This window comes from Callorhinus ursinus, unplaced genomic scaffold, assembly GCF_003265705.2.
Source record: "Callorhinus ursinus isolate GAN/ISIS: 27379988/994484 unplaced genomic scaffold, GSC_fseal_2.0 scaffold53, whole genome shotgun sequence".
NCBI lineage: Eukaryota > Metazoa > Chordata > Mammalia > Carnivora > Otariidae > Callorhinus > Callorhinus ursinus.
The window spans coordinates 105399-128437 of record NW_027397115.1 but is presented as its reverse complement, the minus strand read 5'-3'; the positions used below and the strand labels follow the sequence as shown (position 1 = coordinate 128437).

At 49.1% G+C, this 23039-nt stretch overlaps 1 long non-coding RNA gene across 1 annotated transcript; it reads left to right on the top strand.

Annotated features, from left to right (window-relative positions):
- The first annotated feature begins 9828 nt into the window (after window positions 1-9828).
- Window positions 9829-19622, top strand: LOC112809957 (uncharacterized). Its single transcript, XR_003204702.2, has 3 exons — window positions 9829-10001; window positions 10646-10801; window positions 17871-19622. It is a non-coding gene; the product is annotated as an uncharacterized lncRNA (long non-coding RNA).
- The last annotated feature ends 3417 nt before the right edge of the window (window positions 19623-23039 follow it).

The window sequence follows — 23039 nt, the reverse complement described above, 5'->3', positions numbered from 1 at the left end:
GAAAGACATGTATCATATGGCCTCACTGATATGAGGAATTCTTAATCTCAGGACACAAACTGAGTGTTGCTGCAGTGGTCGGGGGTGGGAGGGATGGGGTGGCTGGGTGACAGACATTGGGGAGGGTATGTGCTAGGGTGAGCACTGTCAATTGTGCAAGACTGTTGAATCACAGATCTGTACTTCTGAAACAAATAATGCAACATATGTTAAGAAAAAAGAAAAAGCAGAAGATAGCAGGAGGGGTAGAATGAAGGGGAGTAAGTCAGAGTGGGAGATGAAGCATGAGAGACGATGGACTCTGAAAAACAAACTGAGGGTTCTAGAGGGGAGGGGGAAGAGGGATGGGTTAGCCTGGTGATGGGTATTAAAGAAGGCACATTCTGCATGGACCACTGGGTGTTATGCAGAAACAATGAATCATGGAACACTACATCAAGAACTAATGATGTAATATATGGTGATTAACATAACAATAAAAAAATTAAAAAAAATGCTAGAGATAAAAAACACTGTAACAGAAACAATGAATGCCTTTGATGGGCTTATTAGTAGAGTGGACACTAAGGAAAACTAAGGAAAGAATCTCCGAGCTAGAGGATATCTCCAAAGAAATAGCCAAACTTAAAAGCAAAGCAAAGCAAACCAAGCAAAAACAAAACCAAAAACAAAACAAGAAAAACTCCAGACTATCCAAAGACTAAGGGACAACTACATAAGGTATAACATACACATAATGGGAATTTGGGAAGGAGAAGAAAGGAACAGAAGAATCATCTAAAACAATAATGACTCCGAATTTCCCCCAAATTCGTGTCAGATACGGAACCACAGATCCAGGAAGAGCTCAAAAACACTCAGCACAATAAGCTGCCTTAAAAAAAATAAATCTAGTCATATCATTTTCAAATCACAGAAAATCAAAGGTAAAGAAAAAAGAAGCCAAAGGCAAAAAACACAATGCCTGTAGATAAGCAAAGATAGGAATTAATGTCCTGCTTCTTCTCAAAAACTATGCAAACAGGAGAGTGGAGTATTTGAAGTGTTGATAGGAGAAAAAACAAAACTCCAAGGTAGAATTCTGCACCCTGTGAAAATATCTTTCAAAAGTGAAAGTCAAACAAAGATTGAGGGGATTTGTTGCCAGTAGACCTGCCTTGCAGGTCTTTAGAGAGAAGGGAAATAACGTAGGTCAGATACTCGGATGTGCAGAAACAAAGGAAGAATAAGAAAAATAAAGATTTTTATTTGATCTTCACTTGTTCCTTCTTTTTCTTATTCTTTTTTTTTTTAAGATTTTATTTATTTATTTGACAGAGAGAGAGACAGCGAGAGAGGGAACACAAGCAGGGGAAGTGGGAGAGGGAGAAGCAGGCTTCCCGCCGAGCAGGGACCCCGATGCAGGGCTCGATCCCACGACCCTGGGATCATGACATGAGCCGAAGGCAGATGCTTAGCGACTGAGCCACCCAGGTGCCCCTATTTTTCTTATTCTTAATTGATCTAACGGATAATAGTTTCTTCAAAAAACAATAGCAGCAGCCATGTTCAATTACGTGTCTACATGCACATATCTCCTTGTGTGAGTGATGTGAGTAACAGTATGACGCGAGGGATGGGAGAGAGGCGTGAGGTGTTTCTGTAGCTATGAGGTATAGCGCTACCTGTGGAAAGTGACCTTGCATTAGTTGTAAACGGACACTGCACATTCTAGGGCAGCTACTTAAAAAAGTAAAACAAAGAGGTATAACTGATATGTTAAGAGAGAAATGGAATCATGTGCCATGTTCAGTTAAAACCACAAAAGGCAGAAGGAACACAGAAACAGGAGCAATGAACAGGGTGACAAATAGAAAAGTAACAACTCCAACTATATCAGTGATCACTTTAAATATCAATGGTCTAACTACAGCAATTATAAAACAGAGATTATCAAAGTGGATCAAGAAACATGACCCAAATCTATGTTGTCTATGAGATAGCACCACACAGCTCTGGGAAGGGCCAAAATCTGGAGCACCATCAACACCAGATGCTGGCGAGGATGTGGAGCAGGAAGAGCTCACTCATGCCACCGGGAATGCAAAATGGCGCAAACACTTTGGTAGACAGTTTGGCAGTTTCTTTCAAAACTCAGTATATTCTTACCATATGATCCAGCAGCAACTATCCTTGGTATTTATCCAAAGGAGTTAACACTTAAGTTCACACAGAAACCTGCCTGTGATGCTTATTGTAGCTTGATTCATAATTGCTAAAACTTGGAAGCAACCAAGACGTCCTCCCATGGGTGATGGCTAAACTGTGGTCCATCCAGAGAATGGAATATGATTCAGGGCTAAAAAGAAACAAGCTATAACACCATGAAAACACATGCAGGAATCTTGGATGCATATTACTATGTGAAAGGAGTGAAAGAAGCCAATCAGAAAAGTCTACATATTGTAAGACAGTATGTATGATAACCATGCGACTTCCAGAAAAGGCAAAACTATGGACACGGTAGAGAGATCAGTGGTGGCCAGAAATTAGGTGCAGGGAGGGATGAGCAGGTGGAGCAAAGAGGATTTTAAGGGCAGTGACATTACTTTGTAGGATACTGTAGTTGTAGACACATGTCATCATATATTTGTCCAAGCCCATAGGATGTACAACGCCTAACGTGACCCTCATGTGAACTATGGCCTTTGGATGGTGAGGACAAGTCAATGTAGGTTCATCACTCCGAACAAATGGACCTGGCTACGGGGATACTGATAATGGGGAGGGTGTGTGTGTGTGGGGGGGTGGGGCAGCAGGTATGTGGGAAATCTGTTCCATCCTACTTTACACTCAATTTTGCTGTGAACTTAAAACTGCTCTAAAAAATAAAGTCTACTTAAAAAATACACAGGGGGTGCCTGAATGGCTCAGTCAGTGAAGCGTCCAAATGTTGATTTCAGCTCAGGTCATGATCTCAGGGTCCTGAGATTGAGCCCCACATAGGCTCCGTGCTCAGCGGGGAGTCTGCTTCTCTCCCTCTCCCTCTGCCCCTGCCCCTTCCCTCTGCTTGCACTCTCTCTCTCTCTAAAATAAATAAATCTTAATATATATATATGTGTGTGTGCATATATATATATATAATATATAACTGAATGATGGTTGATAGTGTTGCCTGCCCAGGGCTTTGAGCTGAGCCCTGTACTCTTTTTATTACAAGGATATTTAGCAAGTGTTCGGGATGTGTTAAAGATGCAGGGACTGATGTGAGTGAGACTTGCCTGATTTATGTCACCAGAGGCACAGAAGAGGGCCTCAGAAAAAGAAAGTCACCTTTCACCATGTTGCTGTCGTTGAACCTCAAAAAATCATCTCCAGTGCTCAGAGCTGTGTGTCCCATGCATTGGGGGTGCTGATTTGTCTCACCTGCTTTGTGTCTAACCCCTCAAGTTTGGCACTGTGCCCATTTCAGAGTTGAAGCAACGCACCTCAAAAAGGTTGCCCAGCAAGGACGTTCAGAGTGGAGACTTCGTCCTGGAGTGCTGTGGGCTGACATCACTCCGAGGGGGGATGCTGAGGCCCACTGAGTCAGAGACTTGCCCAGGGTCACCTTGGCTGGGAGCACAAGCTCTCAGATATGATCTGTCCACTGCTTCAGCAGTTGGTCGTGCGGCCTCTGCATGGTTGGGGTCCTGGAGTGGCGAGCAGCAGGCATGGCGCTGACTAGTGTGACAGAAAGGGAGTTTCCCGGAGGGGCCTGCCCAGGGCATAGGTTCAGAGCGGTGGCTGGAGAAATGGACCTAGAGAACCGGAACACAGGAGTCCCCGGTGTTGGGGAGACCTCAGAGCGTGGCTGCCAGAATGAATGGGCACCTGGCCCTTTCTTCCATCCTGGGGTCTGTCTGCTCAAGGGTGGGGGCCTGGACCTAGAGGGTCCAATGGTCCTGCTCAGGTCACGGGCCCACCCCCTGGGCAAGGTGGGCTTCTTGTTGGGATGGCCCCAGTACGACCTCCCATAATAGAGGAGGGGCTGTTCCCTAACAGGAAATCAGGGTGCTGTCATCAAAGACAGGGAGGCCCAAACTAGCGGAAGTTACCTGCAGCACCTACTGTTTGCCTGCTCCAGGCCAGAAGGCCTGCCTTCCATCCCACACCCGTAGCCAGAAGTCCCAGCCCGAGGAGGGTGTCAGGGGCTCGCCCTTGCTCTCTCCCTGCCACCAGCTCCAGGAGAGATCCTGGGTTGGGCTTATCACCTCCGAGCAGGGGGTGGGTCTCAGAGAGATTTAGCCCAGCCCTCTATCCAGGGTGGTCTTGGAACCCCACCAGGTCTGACACCCACACACCTGCACACCTTCTATGCCCGCCGAGGCCCAATACAGCCTCCAAACTGCCATGCCCCTCAGCGAATTCTCTTCAGGGGCTGCCCCTCACTGGCACCCCTCTTCCAGGGCCACCCTGATTCAAAACAACATGATGCAACTGCAGCCTCATCCCCACTGTTGAAAGAATGGATCATCGTGGTGTATCTTTCCAACAGTAGTTTTCATTAAATGAAGCCCACAGCACATACATTCCCTGGGAATGGTAGGCAGATTAAATATGGCAGAAATGTACTGGGATTTCCTTAGAAATCAGCTTGTTGGTGTATGAGGACCAGCTGCTGATCAAGGGCGGAGGCTATGGAATTAGGCTGCAGGGGTTTAAATCCGGGCTCTGGCCCCTGTGGCTGTGTGACTTTGAGCAAGAGGCATCATCTCTCTGGCTCTCAGCCTCCCCGTCTGCACGATGCAAGCAGTAGCAATTCCTACCTACCTACTGGGCTTGTAAGGATTAAATAACTACTCACCTAACATTCAACAAGGTAAACTACAGACATGTCCACACAGACTCACGTGGGCCATCCTTGTAGCCACTGGGACCTGGCAGGAAGCTCGCAGCCGGAGGTCAGACTGTCCTGTGTGTGCAGACCGATGAGCCTGAAGGGGGAAACCTGTCATAGGGAAGCTGGTGATTTCTTTAAGGCTAAGAGTAGGAAGAAGCTGCCCTAGGCCTCCTTCCCTCTCCTTGCTTTGTTTTGTCGGCCAGATAGTTTCCTTTGCTCTCTATTTCCTGATTGAGTAAACTCTGTGATCTAAATGCAAACACACCGAGCCAGCACAAACAAGCACCTGCTTCCTGCACACGGCTTCTAAAAGAGCAGGATGAACGAGGGGTCACCTGGCGAGAGATGCAAATGCTCCAGGAGGCAGAGCAGGATTCGGCCAAAAGGCCCTGCAAGTTCAGTCCATTTGCTCCTTCTTTGTTAGATTGTTCGTTTGTTCATTCCTTCCTTCCTTTAGTGAGAACTTCTGTGGGGGTGGGGGGCAGGGACCTTGCCTCCAAGGAGCTTACATGCAGGGGAGGTAGGGCAGACCAGGAACCATGCAGTGTGCCAGCTACAGGTGACTCTGGGAGGGGGCAGTAAGAAGACCCTCATTTCCCTGGGAGACATGTACAAATAAAGAAATGAAGATGTCAGCCCAGCAAAGAGCTAAGTGGTGTGCACAAAAGGTGTTTAACAGCCTGGAGTCAGAGAAGCCACAAGAACGGTATAAAATTGAAAGAATCATTTCTCCAAGGCTGAAATCCCATTATTTGGGAAATCTCTGCTCTACCCAGCCCCCCAGGCCTGTCTAAAGGTAGGTGCCCCATAGCACCCCACCTTCTTCAGCCCAGCTCACCTTCTCTGTGTCCTAATTTCCGTTGCACCTGTTGTCAGACCATTTAGATATGCCCTCAGCCTTGTTCTCTTTCCACGATGCTTGTCTGCTTTCCACCTGGGATGCGGGTATCTTGAGGGCAGGGCTCTATGTTGTTCCTTCTCCATACCCCCCTCTGCATGACTGAGCTCAGAATAGGTCCAACAAATGAGCAGCCGATGACTGAGTTCTTTGTGAATTAGAGACATCATACCAGAAGCCTTGGCAATGTCTGCACTGTGGCTTGTGATCCAGAATTCAGGATATGTTCTCATGCCAGTTTCCCTTAACTTGAAGTGTGTTGACTCATGTCTATTTGTCCCTTTACTATTCTATCTGTTCCAGTCAGACTGATGCTAGGCCGTGCTATAGTAACACATTAACTGTAAATCATAATTGCTTAATGTAAAGTTTATTTCTAGCTCATGGAATGAGCACAACACACGTATGCACGTATGCAGGGAGGCTCTACTTTAGTCAACTGGATACATGGACTGATGAAGGAGCCACCATCTTGTACCTGCACCACATGGGACATGGGGTCTCTCTAGTTGCTGTTACAAAGGAAGAGAGACCTGGAGCATCATTTCCCATCCTGACTCTTCCATGCTTTGGCTCCATCAATTCTGCCTGCAGCCCACTGACCAGAACAAACTTTATGGTGCTAACCGAAACGGGGGCTGGGGAGGTAGGGGTGCAAATGGATATCTGGTGTGTGGTAAGTGTCTTCGCCACAGAATCTCATTTCTCTTTGCTCACTCTCTGAGACTCCCAATATACATGTGTTCTTTTTGTCTTCTCTGCGTCCATTCCTCCACTTTTGGTATCAGACCATGGATATGTGGTTGGGTCTCCATCTATGATCCTGAGGGGAATGGCAATCGGGGTGCTTGGAGGCCCCCATGCCAAGAAGTGGGTGATTGATCCTGTCAGCAAGGTATTGGTTTGACTTTCACCTTTGAAGGATATTTTGGCTGGGTATGGAATTCCGGGTTGGCATTTGTCTCCTTTCAGAAGGTATTATTCCATTATCTTCTGGCTTCACTTGCCTTCCTTGAGTTCATCTGTACTTTTACTGTTGCTCCTTTGAAGGTAATAGGACTGTTCCTCTGGCTGCTTTTAAGATTTACTCTTGGGCTTTGGCTCTCAACAGTATTACCATGACATGCCTCAGTTTTGTTTTCATTGCATTTGTCTTGTATGGGATTCAAACTGATTCTTGGATTTATGGTTTGATCTATTTCATCAATGATAAAAATCTCAGGTTTTGACTCTTCAAATATTGCATCTTCCTGTTTCCTCATACTGCCAGATCTTTGATAACATTTACATTACTTTTCTACCATGGCCCATATATCACTTATGATTTTTATTTTTGACTTCTTTTTGCCTTGATTCTTCGGTCTGGATAACTCTTCTGATTTATATTCCAGTTCACAAATTCCGTCTTTGGTTGTTAAACTCATCTCACGCACTCTTAAACTTACTTAATGTATTTTTTAGTTCCGTGATTTCCTTTGCTTCCTTTTTTAGAGGTTCCAGTTCTACATCAAAATGACTGATCTTGTCTTTTAATTCTTTCAAGACATTGATCATATTATTAAAACATCTCTCCATTATCTGGATCTCCCGAGGATCTGATTTTTGTTTCTGTTTCCCCTTTATTTTTGGTCACAAAACCTTTCAAATGCCTGGTTATTTTTGATTGAGTGTTGAACATTTTTTTTTAAAGATTTGTTTATTTATTTGAGAGAAAGAGAGAGAGAGGGAAGGAGAGGGAGAGAGAATTTGAAGCAGACTCCATGCTGAGTGCAGAGTTTGATGTGGGGCTTGATTCCACAACTGTGAGATCATGACATGAGCTGAAACCAAGAGTCAGATGTTTAACCAACTGAGCCACTCAGGCGCCCCAGTGTTGGACATTGTTAAATAAAAAATTCTTGAGTTCACATGCAGTTTTTCTGAAAGATGTTATCTTCCTTCAGAAAGGCATTAATTTCATTTTTGGCAAGCAGCCATCCCAGAGGAACACACCTTACATGATTATGGTTTGATGTGACTTGAAGCTGACTTTAGTTTCTCCTGGGCAGGACTGCTGTCCAGTCAACACTGCCCCTTAAGGCAGAGCCTGTCCAAATCCCAGCCCCAAACTCAGGAGTATTAGAATCTGTCCTCCTCAGCAGCCCTTGAATTCTAACACTTGTCCCCTAGCCTTATGGGAGTGTTGTAAACTCTATTCAACTTCTCAGCCTTTCGATTGTTGCTTTTGGAATTGGCAATCACCTTTAGGGGAAATGAGGTATCAGATGCTCAGTTCCCATATCATGGGTTTCTTTTTCTCCCAGATTTGGCTCCACACAGTCTCACTGTTTTGTTAACTTCAAGCAGGTATTTTAAAATTTTTGTCCCTATTTTCTTGTATTTTAAGTAAGAGGATTGGTTCAAAGACCTTAGCCTGCTGGAAGGAGCACTCCACCGTTCTAAATTATATACATGAAAAACTGGAAGCAACTTAACCCCAATAAAAGAGGCATTATAGTATATCCATGAGAGTGGAATAATATGCTGTCATTAAAAATGTTAAATATTTTATCATTATGATAGAATACGAACAATGATATTTTGAAGGAAAATCAGAATATGCTTTTTAAACATTATCCCAGTTTTGTAAAAACAACAAAATATCTGTATGAGCATAGATAAATGACTAGAAAGAAATATAGTAAAATATGCCCTGAGGATATTACCTCTAACTAAGCCAAAACATTAGGGAAAGTACTTAAATTTGCTTCAGGCATGTAGAATTTGCTAGATTATTTCTTCAGTACACAACCCCCCCCAACATGTATTCCAGCAGCAGCTGTGTCCTCAGGGAGTCCAATACTACTTGGTAAGTGTCCTTGGTCATTTCATACTAATAAGCTTTGTTTCCTTGATTATCTGTCTGAATTTGGGGTGGTAGGGGGCTGGCTTTATCTCTTGGATGTTTCATTTGCAGCCTAGGTATCTTATCCCACTTTTGTCTCATCAGTACATCTTGATGAACATTTATTGACTAGCCATTGTATGCTTATCACCACACTCATTGTACTAGATTATGAAGCACCCATGCTGGAAGGGAGCTTGGAGATCCTTTAACTAAGTTAAACATTATGCAGAACACACACACACACACACACACACACACACACACACACACACACACAATCAACTGGGCTGCTCTCCATGAAGAGTGGCTGTGTGTCTGAGGGGGGGACTTCCACCCACACTTGTGGTCTTCGATCTGCCCCACCATGTAGCTGCTGGGGCAGATTTGGGGACCCTACTGTTATGTATACAACACAGGTGCTTCTAGGCCCCTTGCTGGATAAGTAGGACCCTCACTCCCCGACCAGCCAGGCGAGGTCCCTGCATTCTCTCTTCAATGCAGCACACTTCTGTTCTATCATGTGTCTCACAAGGGCGTCCGTGACTTATCTGCTTAATGTTTGGAGCTCCCAGCAGGGTGTAAGCAACATCAGGGCAGGGACCCTGTTCATGCTGCTCACTATAGCATCCAAGGGCCATGCCCTCCCTGTGTGATGCTGGCGACTTACTAGCCTCTCTGTATCTGTTTCCTCACTTGTAAGATGGGGGTGCATTAATAGCGGTACTTCGTAGGGGCCTCACTAAAAGGAAAGAGTCACCATATGCAAATGCTTAGAATGGCCGCCAGTGTACAGTAAGCGCTCCCTACCGGTCACCTGGTGGTGCTATTATGGTCATTGTTAAGGGCAGGGTCTCTTGCCTTCTGCAGCCAGGCCTGTCACTTCTCATAAAACCTCTGGCTTTTGATTCTAAGCACTTCAGTGCCCTGACAAGAAAATGCACCCCCTCCCCTGCAGTGGGTCCCAGCACCCTTTCTTTCCTCAGCGGGCAGACCCTGCCTCCGATGCTGACTCACTTCCCCCTTCTCGCCTCTGCTCACTGTCAGCGAGGCTGGTCACTAGGTTTCTCCATCGGTTTCCGGGGTGTTGGTCCAGAAGGAAAGCAGGGTTTCCTGTTCACTTCCTGCTGTGCCTCAGCAGGCTGAGCCACTGCGCCCGAGGCCTTGTGAAACCCCAGTGGACAGCAATACCCAACAACGCAGAGTATGCCCAGAAGTCCACAGTGTCCAAGTCACCTGCCCTGGGCATGAAACACTGAAAGAAAGAGCATTGCCCTGGTGGGTCAAGCCAAACCCAGTTGCTGTTATGGCCCTGGGGCTGGAAAGCCTGAGCCTGCTTTGCAGCTGCTTGGCTGATGGTAAGCTTTCACAATGCAGTGCAAAAGCCATTTAGCACCTTTAAAGAAATTAGAAATGGGTTTTTCACGTGTGGCGGTGCTGAAAATTGCGAATAATGATAGAATTATTAAGAACAGCCTTCCTGGCCTTATGCTTTTAATTGCCTCTGGTCTGTAAAGCTGACAAATGTGAAACAGTTTTGGGAGCCTGGTAGAATGGCTCGTGGTTCTTTTGTTTACTGCCGTGAGGACTGCTGTTTGGGTGGAGAGGTGCTGTGGGAAGGAGAGTGGTGAGCTGGGAGCCATGGGCCTGGGTTCCCACCTGGTTGTGCTCTCAGTGGGGCCTGAGGCTCTCATCCCACTAAGGAAGCAGTCTGAACCGATGAGGGCAAACGGGGTATGTGGAGTGACGATCTTCCAGAGCCCCGCGGTGGCTTGCAGGCAGCCAGCTTGGGTACAGGCTGAGCTAAGCTAAGTAGGCTTCTTGCTGCAGGACTTCCCAGAGCCTTCAGTAGAGTTGTAATGACGGGTAACATTTAGTAAGCACTCGCCCTGAGCCACCCCAGGGCTGGAGGCTTTGCGTGTGACCTCACTTGTCTTCATCAGCAGGCACAGAGGAGTAGCTGGGGCGGAGCGATCACAGATAATTGCTCTTCCGTTCACAGGGCCTGTGAGCAGAAGCACCAGTCTTCAGCTCGGGTCTGACCACAGAAGCTGTGCTGCCTCTCTGTCCTGTCCAGAGAGGCCTGTGTGCAACCTTGAAACCATGTAGTCCAGAGCTCCCATTTTCCAGATCAGAAGATGGAGGCTTCTCTAGCTCTGTGAATGGGAGAGGGCAGGACTCCTCTCCTCTGTCCTCCACTCCCCCACGGCCCTCCCTCCAGTGCACTGGGGGTGGGGTTCCTGGGGCAGGGGTGTGCATTCACCCAACTCTCCCACCAGCTGTAAATAATGCCCCTTACTCAGAGGTTTGACATTTTAATAGAATTAGTATATGTAAAACGCAGAAAAGTCATGGGACCGGGGCCAGGTGATTTCCCCCACCCACCTAGAGTCTGCCCTACTCAAGGGATGGGTCAGCCAGGCTCCTGGCTCTTGCCAGGAGAGAAAGTTGGCAATGAATTCCTCCCTGAAGGAAACAAGCGCATCCGTGAGACTGGAACCCCTTTTCTCGGATGCATTTTCCTGAGTGGCCAGCAGATGGCAGGAGCAAGCTAGGGACGGAGCCTGTGGCCCACCCGTGGGCGGGTAGCCTTGGCCGCTGAAAATCCCGTGGTGCTCGGTGGTTGTATGAAGAGATCTCCAGTGTGAGAGCCCTCCTTTATTCTGAGCAGGATTCTAAACAAACGGGGCACTGGCCTTGTGGCTGGCACGCAGGGAGGACCCAGGGGCTCCCGTTTGCTCCCAGCGGGCACTGATGCCCTCCCGTTCCCACGTGTCAGCCTCTTGCAGAGGATCGGCCACTTCTCTCTGCTCCCTGGCCGCAGAGACGTTGCTGGTGCACCAAGGCCTGGGGATGGAAGTGGTGGCCGCGTGTCCCTGTCATTAGATTGGGGGTTGTCGACCACCACGGAACTCCGCAGGGCCGGTTCTGGTGGGCGTGATTCCTCAGTCAGTCATTTCATGAGTATTTATGGAGCCCCGACTGTGTGCCTGGCCCCCGTCCAGGGTTCTGGCTGGCAGTGAGAAGCTCGCACTAGATCCATGACTAACAGGGAGCTCACGTTCCAGCGGGAGAGACAGAAAATAACTGGGAAGGAGTTAGGATAAAGTGGGATTGAGCCGGGTATGAGAAAGGTAAGCAGACAGGAGAACAGGAAGCGAGGGGCAGTGGGGTCCGAGCGACGAGGTTAGGAGGGTGGTCAGGGAAGGCCTGGCGGGGGCAGTCCAGATGGGGGTGACAGGGCAAACCCTGGGGGTGGGATGGGCTTCCCACGTGTCAGAACTAGAAAGGAGGCCGGCGTGGCTGAGCTGAATACATGAGGGGGAGGGGCGGGCAGGGGGTGGCAGGGGTCTGGTCCCCTGTACACAGGGTCAGGGGTCAGGATTCTGCTCCGTAGAGAATGTGGAACTGCCCAAATGGCCAAACGCAGCAATTTCACATGGTTCAACCTGACCACTTAGCGAGGTCACTGGGGTTTGGTTCTTGAGCTTCACAGACCCTGGGATTCCGGAAGCCCCTCCCTCCAGGTGGATCAGGTTGCCCAGTGCAGCTGCAAAGGTCCCCAAGCCCACTGTCTCCCGGACATCGTTTCTCCTGCAGGCGTGGGCTCTCGTGGGTAGCTGCCCGCCTCTCCTGCATATCTGGCTCCCTGCCCGGCCCCCCAGCCCCCCAGGCCTAGCCAGGCCCTTTGCCGTTTCCTGGGGCCTTTCGGGGAAGCTCAGGCCAGATAGAGCCTGCGACAAGCCTCCCTCCCCGCATCTCCAGCAGGTTGTGGTCCCCGTGGGGCGTGCTCGAAAGCCGAGATGAGATGTGCTCTTCACATCTGACAAAAGAGTTAAACTGACAATTCCTCGCAGACTCAGGTTCAAATCCTTATTAAGCTGTTAAGTGAGGGGGGATTTCATATCCTTCCAGAGGCTCTCCTTCTGCCACCAAGTGGCTGTGTGGGGGGGCTTTGTTCCTCGGCCTTTCCTTCGCTATCTGGTCCTCCTGTGTCACCTGACATGAGGGGGGAGCCACCAGAGGCCCCCCCTACAGCCTCTGGGGAAGCAGGAGCCCACGCAGCAGGAGCTGAGGGCCGGGAGAGGCAGACTGAGAACCAGGGGAGGGCAGCGTGGGGACCTGGAAATGAGACCAGCACAGAGCAATGAGTGGTCCTCAGGAAATGTAATGGGACACATTCCCGAGCTGTAAAGAAGATGTTTGTGACACATGCTCAGCTGCGACAAGTTGCCACACACATGGGGGCCTGTGGATGAGGAGCCCCGGGAGGCACGGGTGTTAAAACGTGAGGCCGCCACACAGAAAGTTTGCTATTTGCTCCTGCCAGGGGCTGAGGGCTCTCCCCACCTGAATCCAACTCAGACCCCGTTTGAACCTCTTCTTCTGTGGGCCGTGCTCCCCACAGTGCAGAAGGGAGCCGGCGTTCAGATCCGATTCTATGAAGGTCTGCAGATAGACACCCCCCCGTTGTAAGTTCATTGGGTGTGGGCTAATCAGAAAGTAGGGATCTCCCATGCCCGCCCTACACAAACATCCTCAGTGTTTTGCTCTTAGGTGGTTAAGAATGGTTTAGTGTTGTTTGGAACATTGGTCTGGGGGGTTTTGGATGGTCTGCGAATGTGCTCTCTCTTCTTTCCCCTTCCCCTAATGGGATATGAGCTTCTGATGCCTGCAGATTTACTCTCCAAAGTGTTTCCAGGAATTGATGATGTATGGACAATGTGGTGTACCTGCATCTTACTGGCTCTCACCTGCTGGGTGTCATTCTCATGTGAGTGGGCCAGGTCAAGCCAGGAGAAAGCAGGTGCCGCTTGGCACCTGACATGATAAATCCCTGCCTTCTTTTGTGATTAACGGGAAAAAAAAAAAACCCACAAATGCCCCCAAAGAACCCTGCTGGCTGTGGCTTTTGGAAACCCTCTCTTAGGGACCCCCCTGCGACCTGTCGGGCAGGAGCCCTGGGAGGCCATGGGCGGGCACTTTGCAGCCAGGCTGCAGCAGGAGGCTGGTCATGACCGAGGACACCACGGAGCCGGCATGCAGAGCTCGGCCCCTCACAGCGCCTGTCGTGGGTGAGCAGCCCTTGTCATGGATCAGAGCCACAACCGACTGATCTTCTCGAGGCTGGCCCTCTCAGCCAGAGGCCTGGTGTGTCTGCTGTGCCGCAGTGCTGCCTGGCCCGCCTGGGAGCCGGCTGCAGACTTTCCTGCAGCAAACTGGTGCTTGCCTGTCCATCACGGCGAGCCATGCCTGCCTGCGGTGCCTGGCAGCTGAAAGACCCCTGGATTCTGGCAGAGTATGTTCATGGCCTGAAAGCTCATCTTGTAGTCCCTCTACCCTGAGATGCAGCTTCTGTGCTAGTGGGATTCATGCTCAGCTCCTTCCTCCTCGGGCCTCCCTGGGCCTGCATCACCATCGTCTGCCAGGGACAGCCACTCGGTGAGATTCTTAATTAAAACCGTGGCACTTGGGGGCAGGAAAGAAGTTAAAAACTCTGAAGTCACTTTCCCTAATAGAAATCTTATTTTGGAGGTGCTCACAGAGGTCAGGCCGACCAGGAAAACCCGCACGCCTCAAATGAGCTCAAACAGATTTACTGAATTTACTCAGCTGGGTGCCCGGAGGCAGAGCAGGGACGCAGCGGCGGCAGGGGGGCACCCTCACCTGTAGCCCCAGATTCATTCCTGCGGCAGGGAGATGGGAGGAGAGGCCCAGATTTTCTTGGAAGACTGGAGAATTGCTGAGTAGCTGTCTTGGAACTTGCTGACCCAGGCGTCTGTGAGCTCAGCCTGTCGGCTGTCCCTGCATCCAGCTCTCTAGAGTTTGATGACTACTGTCCCCTGGAAATTCACTTCAACGTGGTGGCAGTGACTGGGGAATGGCTATATCTGGAATCCATTAGTCACAAAGAGAACTCCCCCTTTTCCATGTTTTCTGGCCCAAGCAGCTGCTCTGAAAGCTGACGGCTCTATGGATCTCGCAGCATCTCGGGACAGACTGCGAAGAATTTTCTCCTTTGAGAGAAGTTGGGAGTGATGTGGAAAGGCCCAGAGGGAGGGGCGTGCTCTGAATCTGGGGCAGCAGAAAGCATCTTCAATGTGCAGGCCCAGGCCTTGTGCTGGGGAGGGAGCTGGACTCTTGCTTCCAAGGAGTTATCTCATTCTGGGTGCTTAGACTAATTTGTGAGAGTGCCTCTCCCCAAGGGGCTGCAAGAGTATGGCCTTCAAGAGCAACAATTTAATTCCAGATCATGGCCCTAGTGCACAAAAAAACCAAATTTTATCCTCTCTTCTCCACTTGCCCATTTAAAGCCTAACGCGGTGGGGCTGGGATGGGGCTGGGATGGGGCAGGGGCTTGGAGTTGCTATGGAAACACGGCCTGGAACTCCACACATCAGCCCAAGGCTTGAATATAGACCCAGCCAATCCTCTACTCCTTCACCCTTGAGCCCTGCCTGCCTGCGGTCTTGGAGCCACACGGAGACCACAGAGCCTGGCCTGCCCTGCAGGAACCCAGGAGAGCACCTGGGCACGCTGGCTTTCCCCGAAACTCACATATACCGCCTATAGTCTCCTTCCAGAATCTTCTCCAAATCCTCTCCCAGTTCAACTCCCTCTGTCTCCATAGCAACCAACACCCCTTGATAAGAGGCCAGACCCATTATTGTCTTTGTTTTACTCCTGGCATCTTGGGCCACTGATAAGGAGGCCGGGGGGATCCTCAGATGCCAGAGAGCCATTCCCAACTGATTCTGCTGGAGTTCTGAATCCATACATGGCTGTCCTTCAGTAACCAGCATGAGTGCAGCCCTAATGTCCCCATGGTATAATAAAGGATTTCTGGCCTTTGTCCCTGCTTTCTGGGGGAGCCTCTAAATCCTTGGAGTTTCCTGGCTGATAGGACTATTTTTGTTGCACATGGTGGGCCCCTGGGGCCTTCCCTGGATTTATACTGAGGAGGTGACTCAGGATGGGGGCTGGTCCTGCTGGAAAGACCAAGCCTGTGATCACAGGACATCAGACCCCCGGGGGATGGTGGTGGAGGTTCAATTCAATCCATCCTGCCTCTGTGGAAAGCTCTGGGCCCCGAGGCACAGTTGAGCTTCCTAGCTGGTGATGCACAGCAACATGCTAGAAGGGAGATGCTCTGAGTTCGGGACCCTTCCAGACGTGGCCCTGGCCCCTCTGTTTGGCTGGTCCTGTCGTATCCTCTATAATAACACTGTTTTCATCAACATAGCACCTCCCTGAGTTCTGTGAGTCCTTGTGGCCAATGATTGCACCTGAGAGGGTTGGGGGACCCTCAGATGTATAACCAGACGGTCAGAAGTGCAGTTGTCCCAGGAACCCCCAAGCACTGGGGACTCTGCCCCACCCTGTGAAGTGTGCGCTGTGGGCAGTCCCTCCAAGCCAGGTCAGGGGAGGAGGGAAAGAAGGCATCTCCACACGTCTGCACTTCAGTTCAGTGGCTTTCTAAACCCACTGCCCCACCTAAGGGGCTTTTAAAAACAAGAGCTGCCCGGGCCCCTTCCAGAGCATGTCTGATTTGATGAGCCTGCAACGGGAGCCTGGAATGGACATGTTTACAAAGCTTTCACAGGTTGTTCCGAGGCAGAATCATATTTGAGAATCATTTTCTCAGGAAGCCAAGCACGTGTTCCAAGCAGAAAAAATCAGCTTGAAAGAAGAGAAAATGCAGGAGGCCATGTGCCAACGTTCAAACAGAAGGGAACAAAGGGGCGGTAGATAGAAAGTTAAGTGCTGGTGGGCAGATCATGTTAAGATCTGTCTCTGGGAAGGTGCAGCTTGAAAGCCACACACCACCTGAAATGGGCTATGATATGGTGGCCACTTGAGAGACTTCTTGCCTCTAATGTGTTCTCTCCTGACTCACGGGACCTGGAGTTTCTCTGTAGGGTCAAGACACCAGTGTCCTCTGCTGGGACGCATATTTTGGATCTCAGGGAACTGGGCTGGGGGCTGGAACCTCAGCCCCGAACCTTTTATCAGATGGGGCTGTGATCGTGTGGATGTGTCTGGTGGCACATGAGTAATTCACTGTGACAGCTTCTCAAATCGACCCTGTTCCCCTTCTCCCTGGCCGTGGCCTGGGGCCACTGTCACGTCTTGGTGGGGTGAGAGCCATGACTCCGCTCTCATGTCCCTGCTGCTTCTCTTGCCTCTCCGCAGCCGCCCACTCCTCCCAGAAACCAGGTTCATCCTTTCAAAAGTTAATCACGTCATGTCTTTCCCTTGCATAAAATCCTCCAATGGGTTCCCACTATACCATGAAAAATACGAGTCCTTGTGATGGGTCCCCACCTGTCCCTCCGTCTCACTTGGTCCACTCACAATACCCACTGGCAGCCACACCGGCTTGCTTTCTATTCCTCAAAGAGTTCCCAACTCTCTTCTAGCACAGGGCCTTTGCACAAGCTGGGCCCACCACCTGCAATGCCCTGCTCTTGGCCTCACACTTGCCATGGCTTCTTCCTTGAAATTCATGATCTCACCTATTGTTACTCTTTAAAAAGTCCTTCTTTCGGCAAAATACATTGGTAGGTTGCTTCTATTATCGTCCATGCCATCACTCTGTTCATGCCCTACACAGAACTGGTCATGCTTCTTAATATATATTTACTTGCTTATTTTTCCTGTTTCCTCTACTCTGCTGCTGAATGTCCCATGCAGTGCCTGGCACATAGTCGGTGCTCATTTTAGCTGGAGTGATTACTACTAGCTACAGCAGCATCTCACCCTAAAAACCTCAGGGGCTTATCTCAGAAAGGTTTACTTCTTGATCATATGACTCACCCAGTGTGGATGGGTGTGGACCTCTGCTCTCCACACTCCAGCCCCAAGGGGGCCCTGCCACTTTGTAGCCTCCCGATCTGAACAACGTAGCCCAAAAGATTTGCCAAAGAAGAGGAGTTGAGAGAAAAATGAGGCATGTGGCTTTGAACAGCCTGGAATTCACAGGTATGGCCTGTGTTCATGGTCCATTTGCCCCAACCAGTCACTGGCTTCACCTCACTGCAGGCGGTCTGGGAGACAGAGGCTGACAGGATGCTAACAGGGTGGGGGCGAGTGGTGGGGGTAGGGAGATCTGTTCGGCCCAGAGCCCAGAGTGGGAGGGGTCGCGCCCACAGACCCAAGCTCTGCGGTTTCTGCTGGATTTTCCTTGTGTGTGAACTTGTAGAAACTAATGTCCACACTGAATGCAGGCAAGGACTCAGGGCAAATCCTCTACTTCCTCTGTATTGGCACCAGCCCCGGGGACGGAGTGGCTGTGTCTGCTGCAAGCGGCATATGCGTGAAGAGGTGGACAAAGACACAGCCACCATTAGCAGGTACTGCTTGCCGAATGCTCCGTAAGTACCTTGGAAACAGGCCACCCTGGGAAATAAATGATCCACGGGGCCCCTGTAACCTCCAGCTCCCTTGGCGGCCGTTCCTGTTCCCTGAAGGCCCCCCTCCCTCCTGGGGGGCTCCCGGGAACCGGGTGGCAGAAACCAGCCTGGTGATTTACCTCCCACCTTCCTGGGACTCCCCACCAGGCCCGTGCATCTCATGTTTCATTATGAGGCTGTGGATGGTGGTGATATTAATTATGGGGCTGAGGCTGTGTCACCTGAAGAAAGTTGGTGCATGTGTAATTTGACTTTCCTCAAGAAGGAGAATTATATTTTTCCTGATCTCATTCTCTCGCAAGAATGCCAGGGAAGCAAGCAGAATCACACTTAAGGGTTTTAAACTGATGAGCTTCAGTTAAAAAAATTAAAATCCTTTCCATCTGGCGAAGATTGGGAGAATCCACCTCTAGAATTCGGGGTTTCTCGGTAGGGGCCAGCGGCTCTCCCGTGGGGAGGGCTGTGGGTGCACTGTGAGGCAGAGCTTGGCCTGTGGTGCAAAGCCAAGGGTGGGTCATGGCTGGGTTTTCTACAGACATAGAGCAAGAGCATTTCTTGGCAAAACTTATTCTTGGCTGAAAGCAAACGGGCACATTCCAAAGGGTGAGATGGGGAGAGTTTGACACTCGTTGGTTTTGTAAGTAAACACCAGATTAATGCAAGAACACCAATAACAGTAATGACCTAAATGAGAGCTTGTGTGACAGTCCTGGCCCTCATCCACATGCCGTGGGTGCATGCTTGCTGCCATCCGGCCTTCCCGGAAGTCCTGCAGGGGGTCCCCCGCTTTAACCCCATCACACAGAGGAGGCGGGCGACACAGATGCGCCTGGGCCTGTGCTCAGTCTGCAGGACACAGACAGCACGGCAGACTTCCTCATTCGAAGCGATTCCATTAAGAACGTTGTCGTGCCATTATGTCAGCAATGAAATCAGTGCTGCCGTCTTAGGCTCTTACTGTGTGCTAAGCATTTGTGTGTGCGTGCGTGCGCTGGTGTGCATGCGTGCACACAGGCATGGGCCCATGTGTGTGCACACGCATGTGGAAGGAAAATGACGTGGGTGAGCCTGGAGAATTCCAGATGCCGGAGGGGCCCGCATGTGTGGCTGCTGCTGGAAGTGGGAGTCAGGGCCGTGTTGGTGACGTCACCTCAGGAGAAATGGGTTCCAAATCCACATTTATTCCCAGTTCTCTGTGTGATCTTGGTCATGCCGCTTTATCTCCCTGAACTTTGTTCTTTAAACATCTTTTAAGCTTTAAGGCTGTCGGACCGTTATACACACGGAGAAAGGCGTGTGTGAAGGCCCTGTGTCATGAATACTCACAAGGTGAACAGATGTGACCCCCACTCGGATAAAGAGCGAGCCCAGCCTTCAGCCAGCTGGGCAGCCACTGGGCATCCCTCCCCAGGCACGCGCCTCCCAGAGCCCATCCCTCGCCAAGTCTTTTCTTACCCGCGGGGAGGAAATGTGTGCCATCATCATCAAGAAGGCAGTGGCAAGACGAAGGTGACCGTGTGTCCGGCCCGGTGCAAAGCCCTTGACGGGAACTGTTTTGTGGGCCTCCCGGGGGGGCACGATTACGGCCAGTGCTGGCGCTCCCCTCGCTTTGCAGACGAGGACGGCATGGCTCTGAAATGGGATCCAAACAGATTAGCCCAGTTGTGAGCGTGACCCTGTCTGTCCCGCGCTGTTCTCGGACTTCAGTTTTTCTTCCTGCTTCCTTTATTCATTCCAAGTACCTCCCTGTCGTGTTTGTTGGAGGGTGGCTGTGCTGGTGTCCGGCCACAGACTATAGATCAGGCCCCCGGACACCGTGTCGGGCTGTGATGATTTCCATTTTACCTCCCCAGGAATCAAGGGGCCCCAGGAAGAAGCCAGCTCACATGATAAATTATTCAACAGAAGGACAGAAAGCTCTGCTGCACCGAACCTAAGGATTTGGGGTAGACAATGGGAAATTATTAATAAAAAAATTCTACCACTTTCTTCTTCCCACAGTGGGAGAGACTCATGGAATCAACTCTGAGTGAAGGCATCAAGTTTAAGCTGTTAATTACTTCTTAATCATGCAGAATAAAAGCTACATCCCTTAAAATACACCAGACAGCTAAACCTAATCTTTGCTTTTCCTGGGTATCATCGAAGGAATCCAGATGTTATGGTAATAAAACCGCTCCATAAACAAACAGAATACCCAGCTGTAGGAACTGACTCCTCAGCATTCATGTGCCCCCAAAGGCTTTTCCTGGGCTGGGGTCCTGAGTGCTGCTCGGCGTCCCCGTCCCCTCCCGGCAGCCCCCACTGTGGACACAACCACATAACCGGAAGGGAGACCAGCACAGAACTTGCTGAATGTCTGTGGGACTAAACCCGGGACCCATCTGAAGCCTGTGTCTGTGGGCTTTCCAGCAAGTGAGGGGCAGCCCTGGGTCTTAAGGGGTCTGGGTGTGGAGAGGGTGCCCTTGAGCAGATTGAATACGTTTCACTCAGACATAGGTAGATGTTACAATTTATTTTGGGTCCGTCAATATTAATAACAGTGGAAATAGCTAGTGTTTATTGGGAATGTTAGTGCGTGCTCTTGCCCCGAGCCCCCCTGACACTATGAGGTAGCTCCTGTTCCTGACTGAGATTCACAGGTGAAGTCATTTCCCCAAAGTCCCTCAATAAGTATACGGTGAAGGTCGAATCTGAGTCCAGAAGAGCTGGTTCTACTATTATTTTACAAAGTGTTCTACTTTGGTTTGAGTTGGCCTTTGATCTTTCAAAACAACTTTCACTGAACTCATGGTTTTGTAAAACAAAGTTGGTTTTGAGATCGGCAAATGAGTGCATTTAAAAGTATTTGTGTGCACACACCCTGGTACACATTCTGCAATGTTTTCCCCAAGGTAAAAAGCCTGGAAGGGAACACACCACAAATGTAATAGTTTATTTATCTGCGTGGTACAATTAGGGATGGTTTTAGTTTTTTCTGCATGATGTTCTATATTTTGTATCAGTGAACGTATATCAACCTTGTACACAGAAAACATTTTCAGAAAACAAAATTAATGATTCCATTCATAAAACTTTGAGTGTCTTCTTTATAAACCAAAGAAATTGCATTGATTATAAAACTAAATATATGGTTACATATATTTTTCTCCAATTTTTTTCCTAAAAATGTTTTCTCAAGGTGGAGCTACCTTTCTCTCCGACTATAATTGTGTAAGACTGATGAATCACAGACCTGTACCCCTGAAACAAGTAATACGTTATATGTTAATAATAAAAAAAAAAGATGCAGGTCACTCCAAAGATGCTCCAAGAAAAAAGGGGCTCTGAAGTCATGTTGGTTGGGAAACACGTGGAGGGTCTGAGAAATTCTGCAGTAAATAAACCCTTTGGCTTGGTCCAGTGTCATGTCTCCCAAACCAACTTGTGCATGGAATGCCTTATCCCATAATAAGGTTTGCCTTCTCTCCAGAGAGCGTGCCCTGGGAAATGCTGCCATACAGGATTGCCCCCAGCCAACAGGTATTTACCAGGTCTGTGCTGTTTAGGCTCTGGAGGCCCAGGGATGAAGGAGGCAAACTCTTCTCCCCTGGTGCCCGCCTTCTGGTGGGCATGGCAGCATACAAGTGAACAAGAAAATGAAGACACACACAGGTACTTTCAGATGCTGACCATGGCCACCATGAAAAGAAGAGGTCCACAAGGCACCTGTTTGTGCAGAAGGCCTCTCAAGGACGAGACCCAAAGAGCCAAGGGAAACATGCTGGTTTCGGGGAAGAGCTGTAGTGAAAACCTTTTGGCCTCTATAAATAAAGATGAAGATGTGGGTATGTAATTTTATATACTGATATCACATTGTATGTTGACACTTGCCTTTTCCACTCAATTAAAATGTCAGAGATGACATTTCTAGTCAATGAATGTATTTCACTATTGTCATGTTTAACAACTGTTGAGCATTTTCTTAACCAATCACCCGCTGGTGGAAACTTCGTGTTTTGGTCTGTTCAGGCTGCTGTGACAGAAATAGCCTAGACTGGGTGGCTTGTGTTTGTCACAGCTCTGGAGATGGAGGAGTTTAAGGTCAGGTGCCGGCAGATCCAGGGTCCAGTGAGAGCTCTCCTCCTGGTTCATAGACACCTGTCTTCCTGCTGTGTCCTCACATGGCAGAAAGGTCAAGGGAGCTCTGGGCTCTCTTTTATAAGGGCACCCATCCCATCCATGAGGGCTCTGCCCTTGTTACATAATCTCCTCCAAAGGCCCTACCTCCCGACACCATCACACTGAGGAAATGGGTTTCAACATCTGAATTTGGCGGGGGGACACAAATACTCCGTTTACAGCACTTAGGAAGGTTTCTTGTGGGTGCATTTTTCTCACTTTTGAAATAGTCTCCTGATGATAAATTCCTGGAAATCAGATTGTTGGGTCCGAAGTTGTGAGCATTTTACAACGTCATCCAATCCTGCTAAACTGCCTCAGCGGCCAGGCATGACCTTCCGTTCTCTCTAAGACTGCACGAGAGTGCCTGTTTTCCCAAGGGCCTCCTATGACTGGTTTTTATCTACACTGCAGATGCCAATCTGAGAGGGGGAAAATGAGATTTTTATTTATGTGATTGATAATGACCTTGAACATGCCTATTAGCCTTTTGTATTTCTTCTTTTATGAAATGCTGTTCAAATCCTTTGCCAGTTTTTCTACTGATATATTGATTTGTTTTCTTACTGATTTTCAAGAGCTCTTTTGTATATGGGGGATATTTGTGATAAAAATTATTGCTGTCTTTTGGTTTGGTTTATGATATTTTAAGCCATTTAGATGTTGTAAATGTTTATGTTGTTAAATTAAATTGTTTTAGTTTGTGTTTTCTGATCTCATAACATGTTTAGAATGGCCAACCCTACCTTATGATTATGTAAATATTCTCTCATATTTACTTCTAGCTTTTTTTGGTCTCTGTTTTTCTTTTCCTTTAAACCT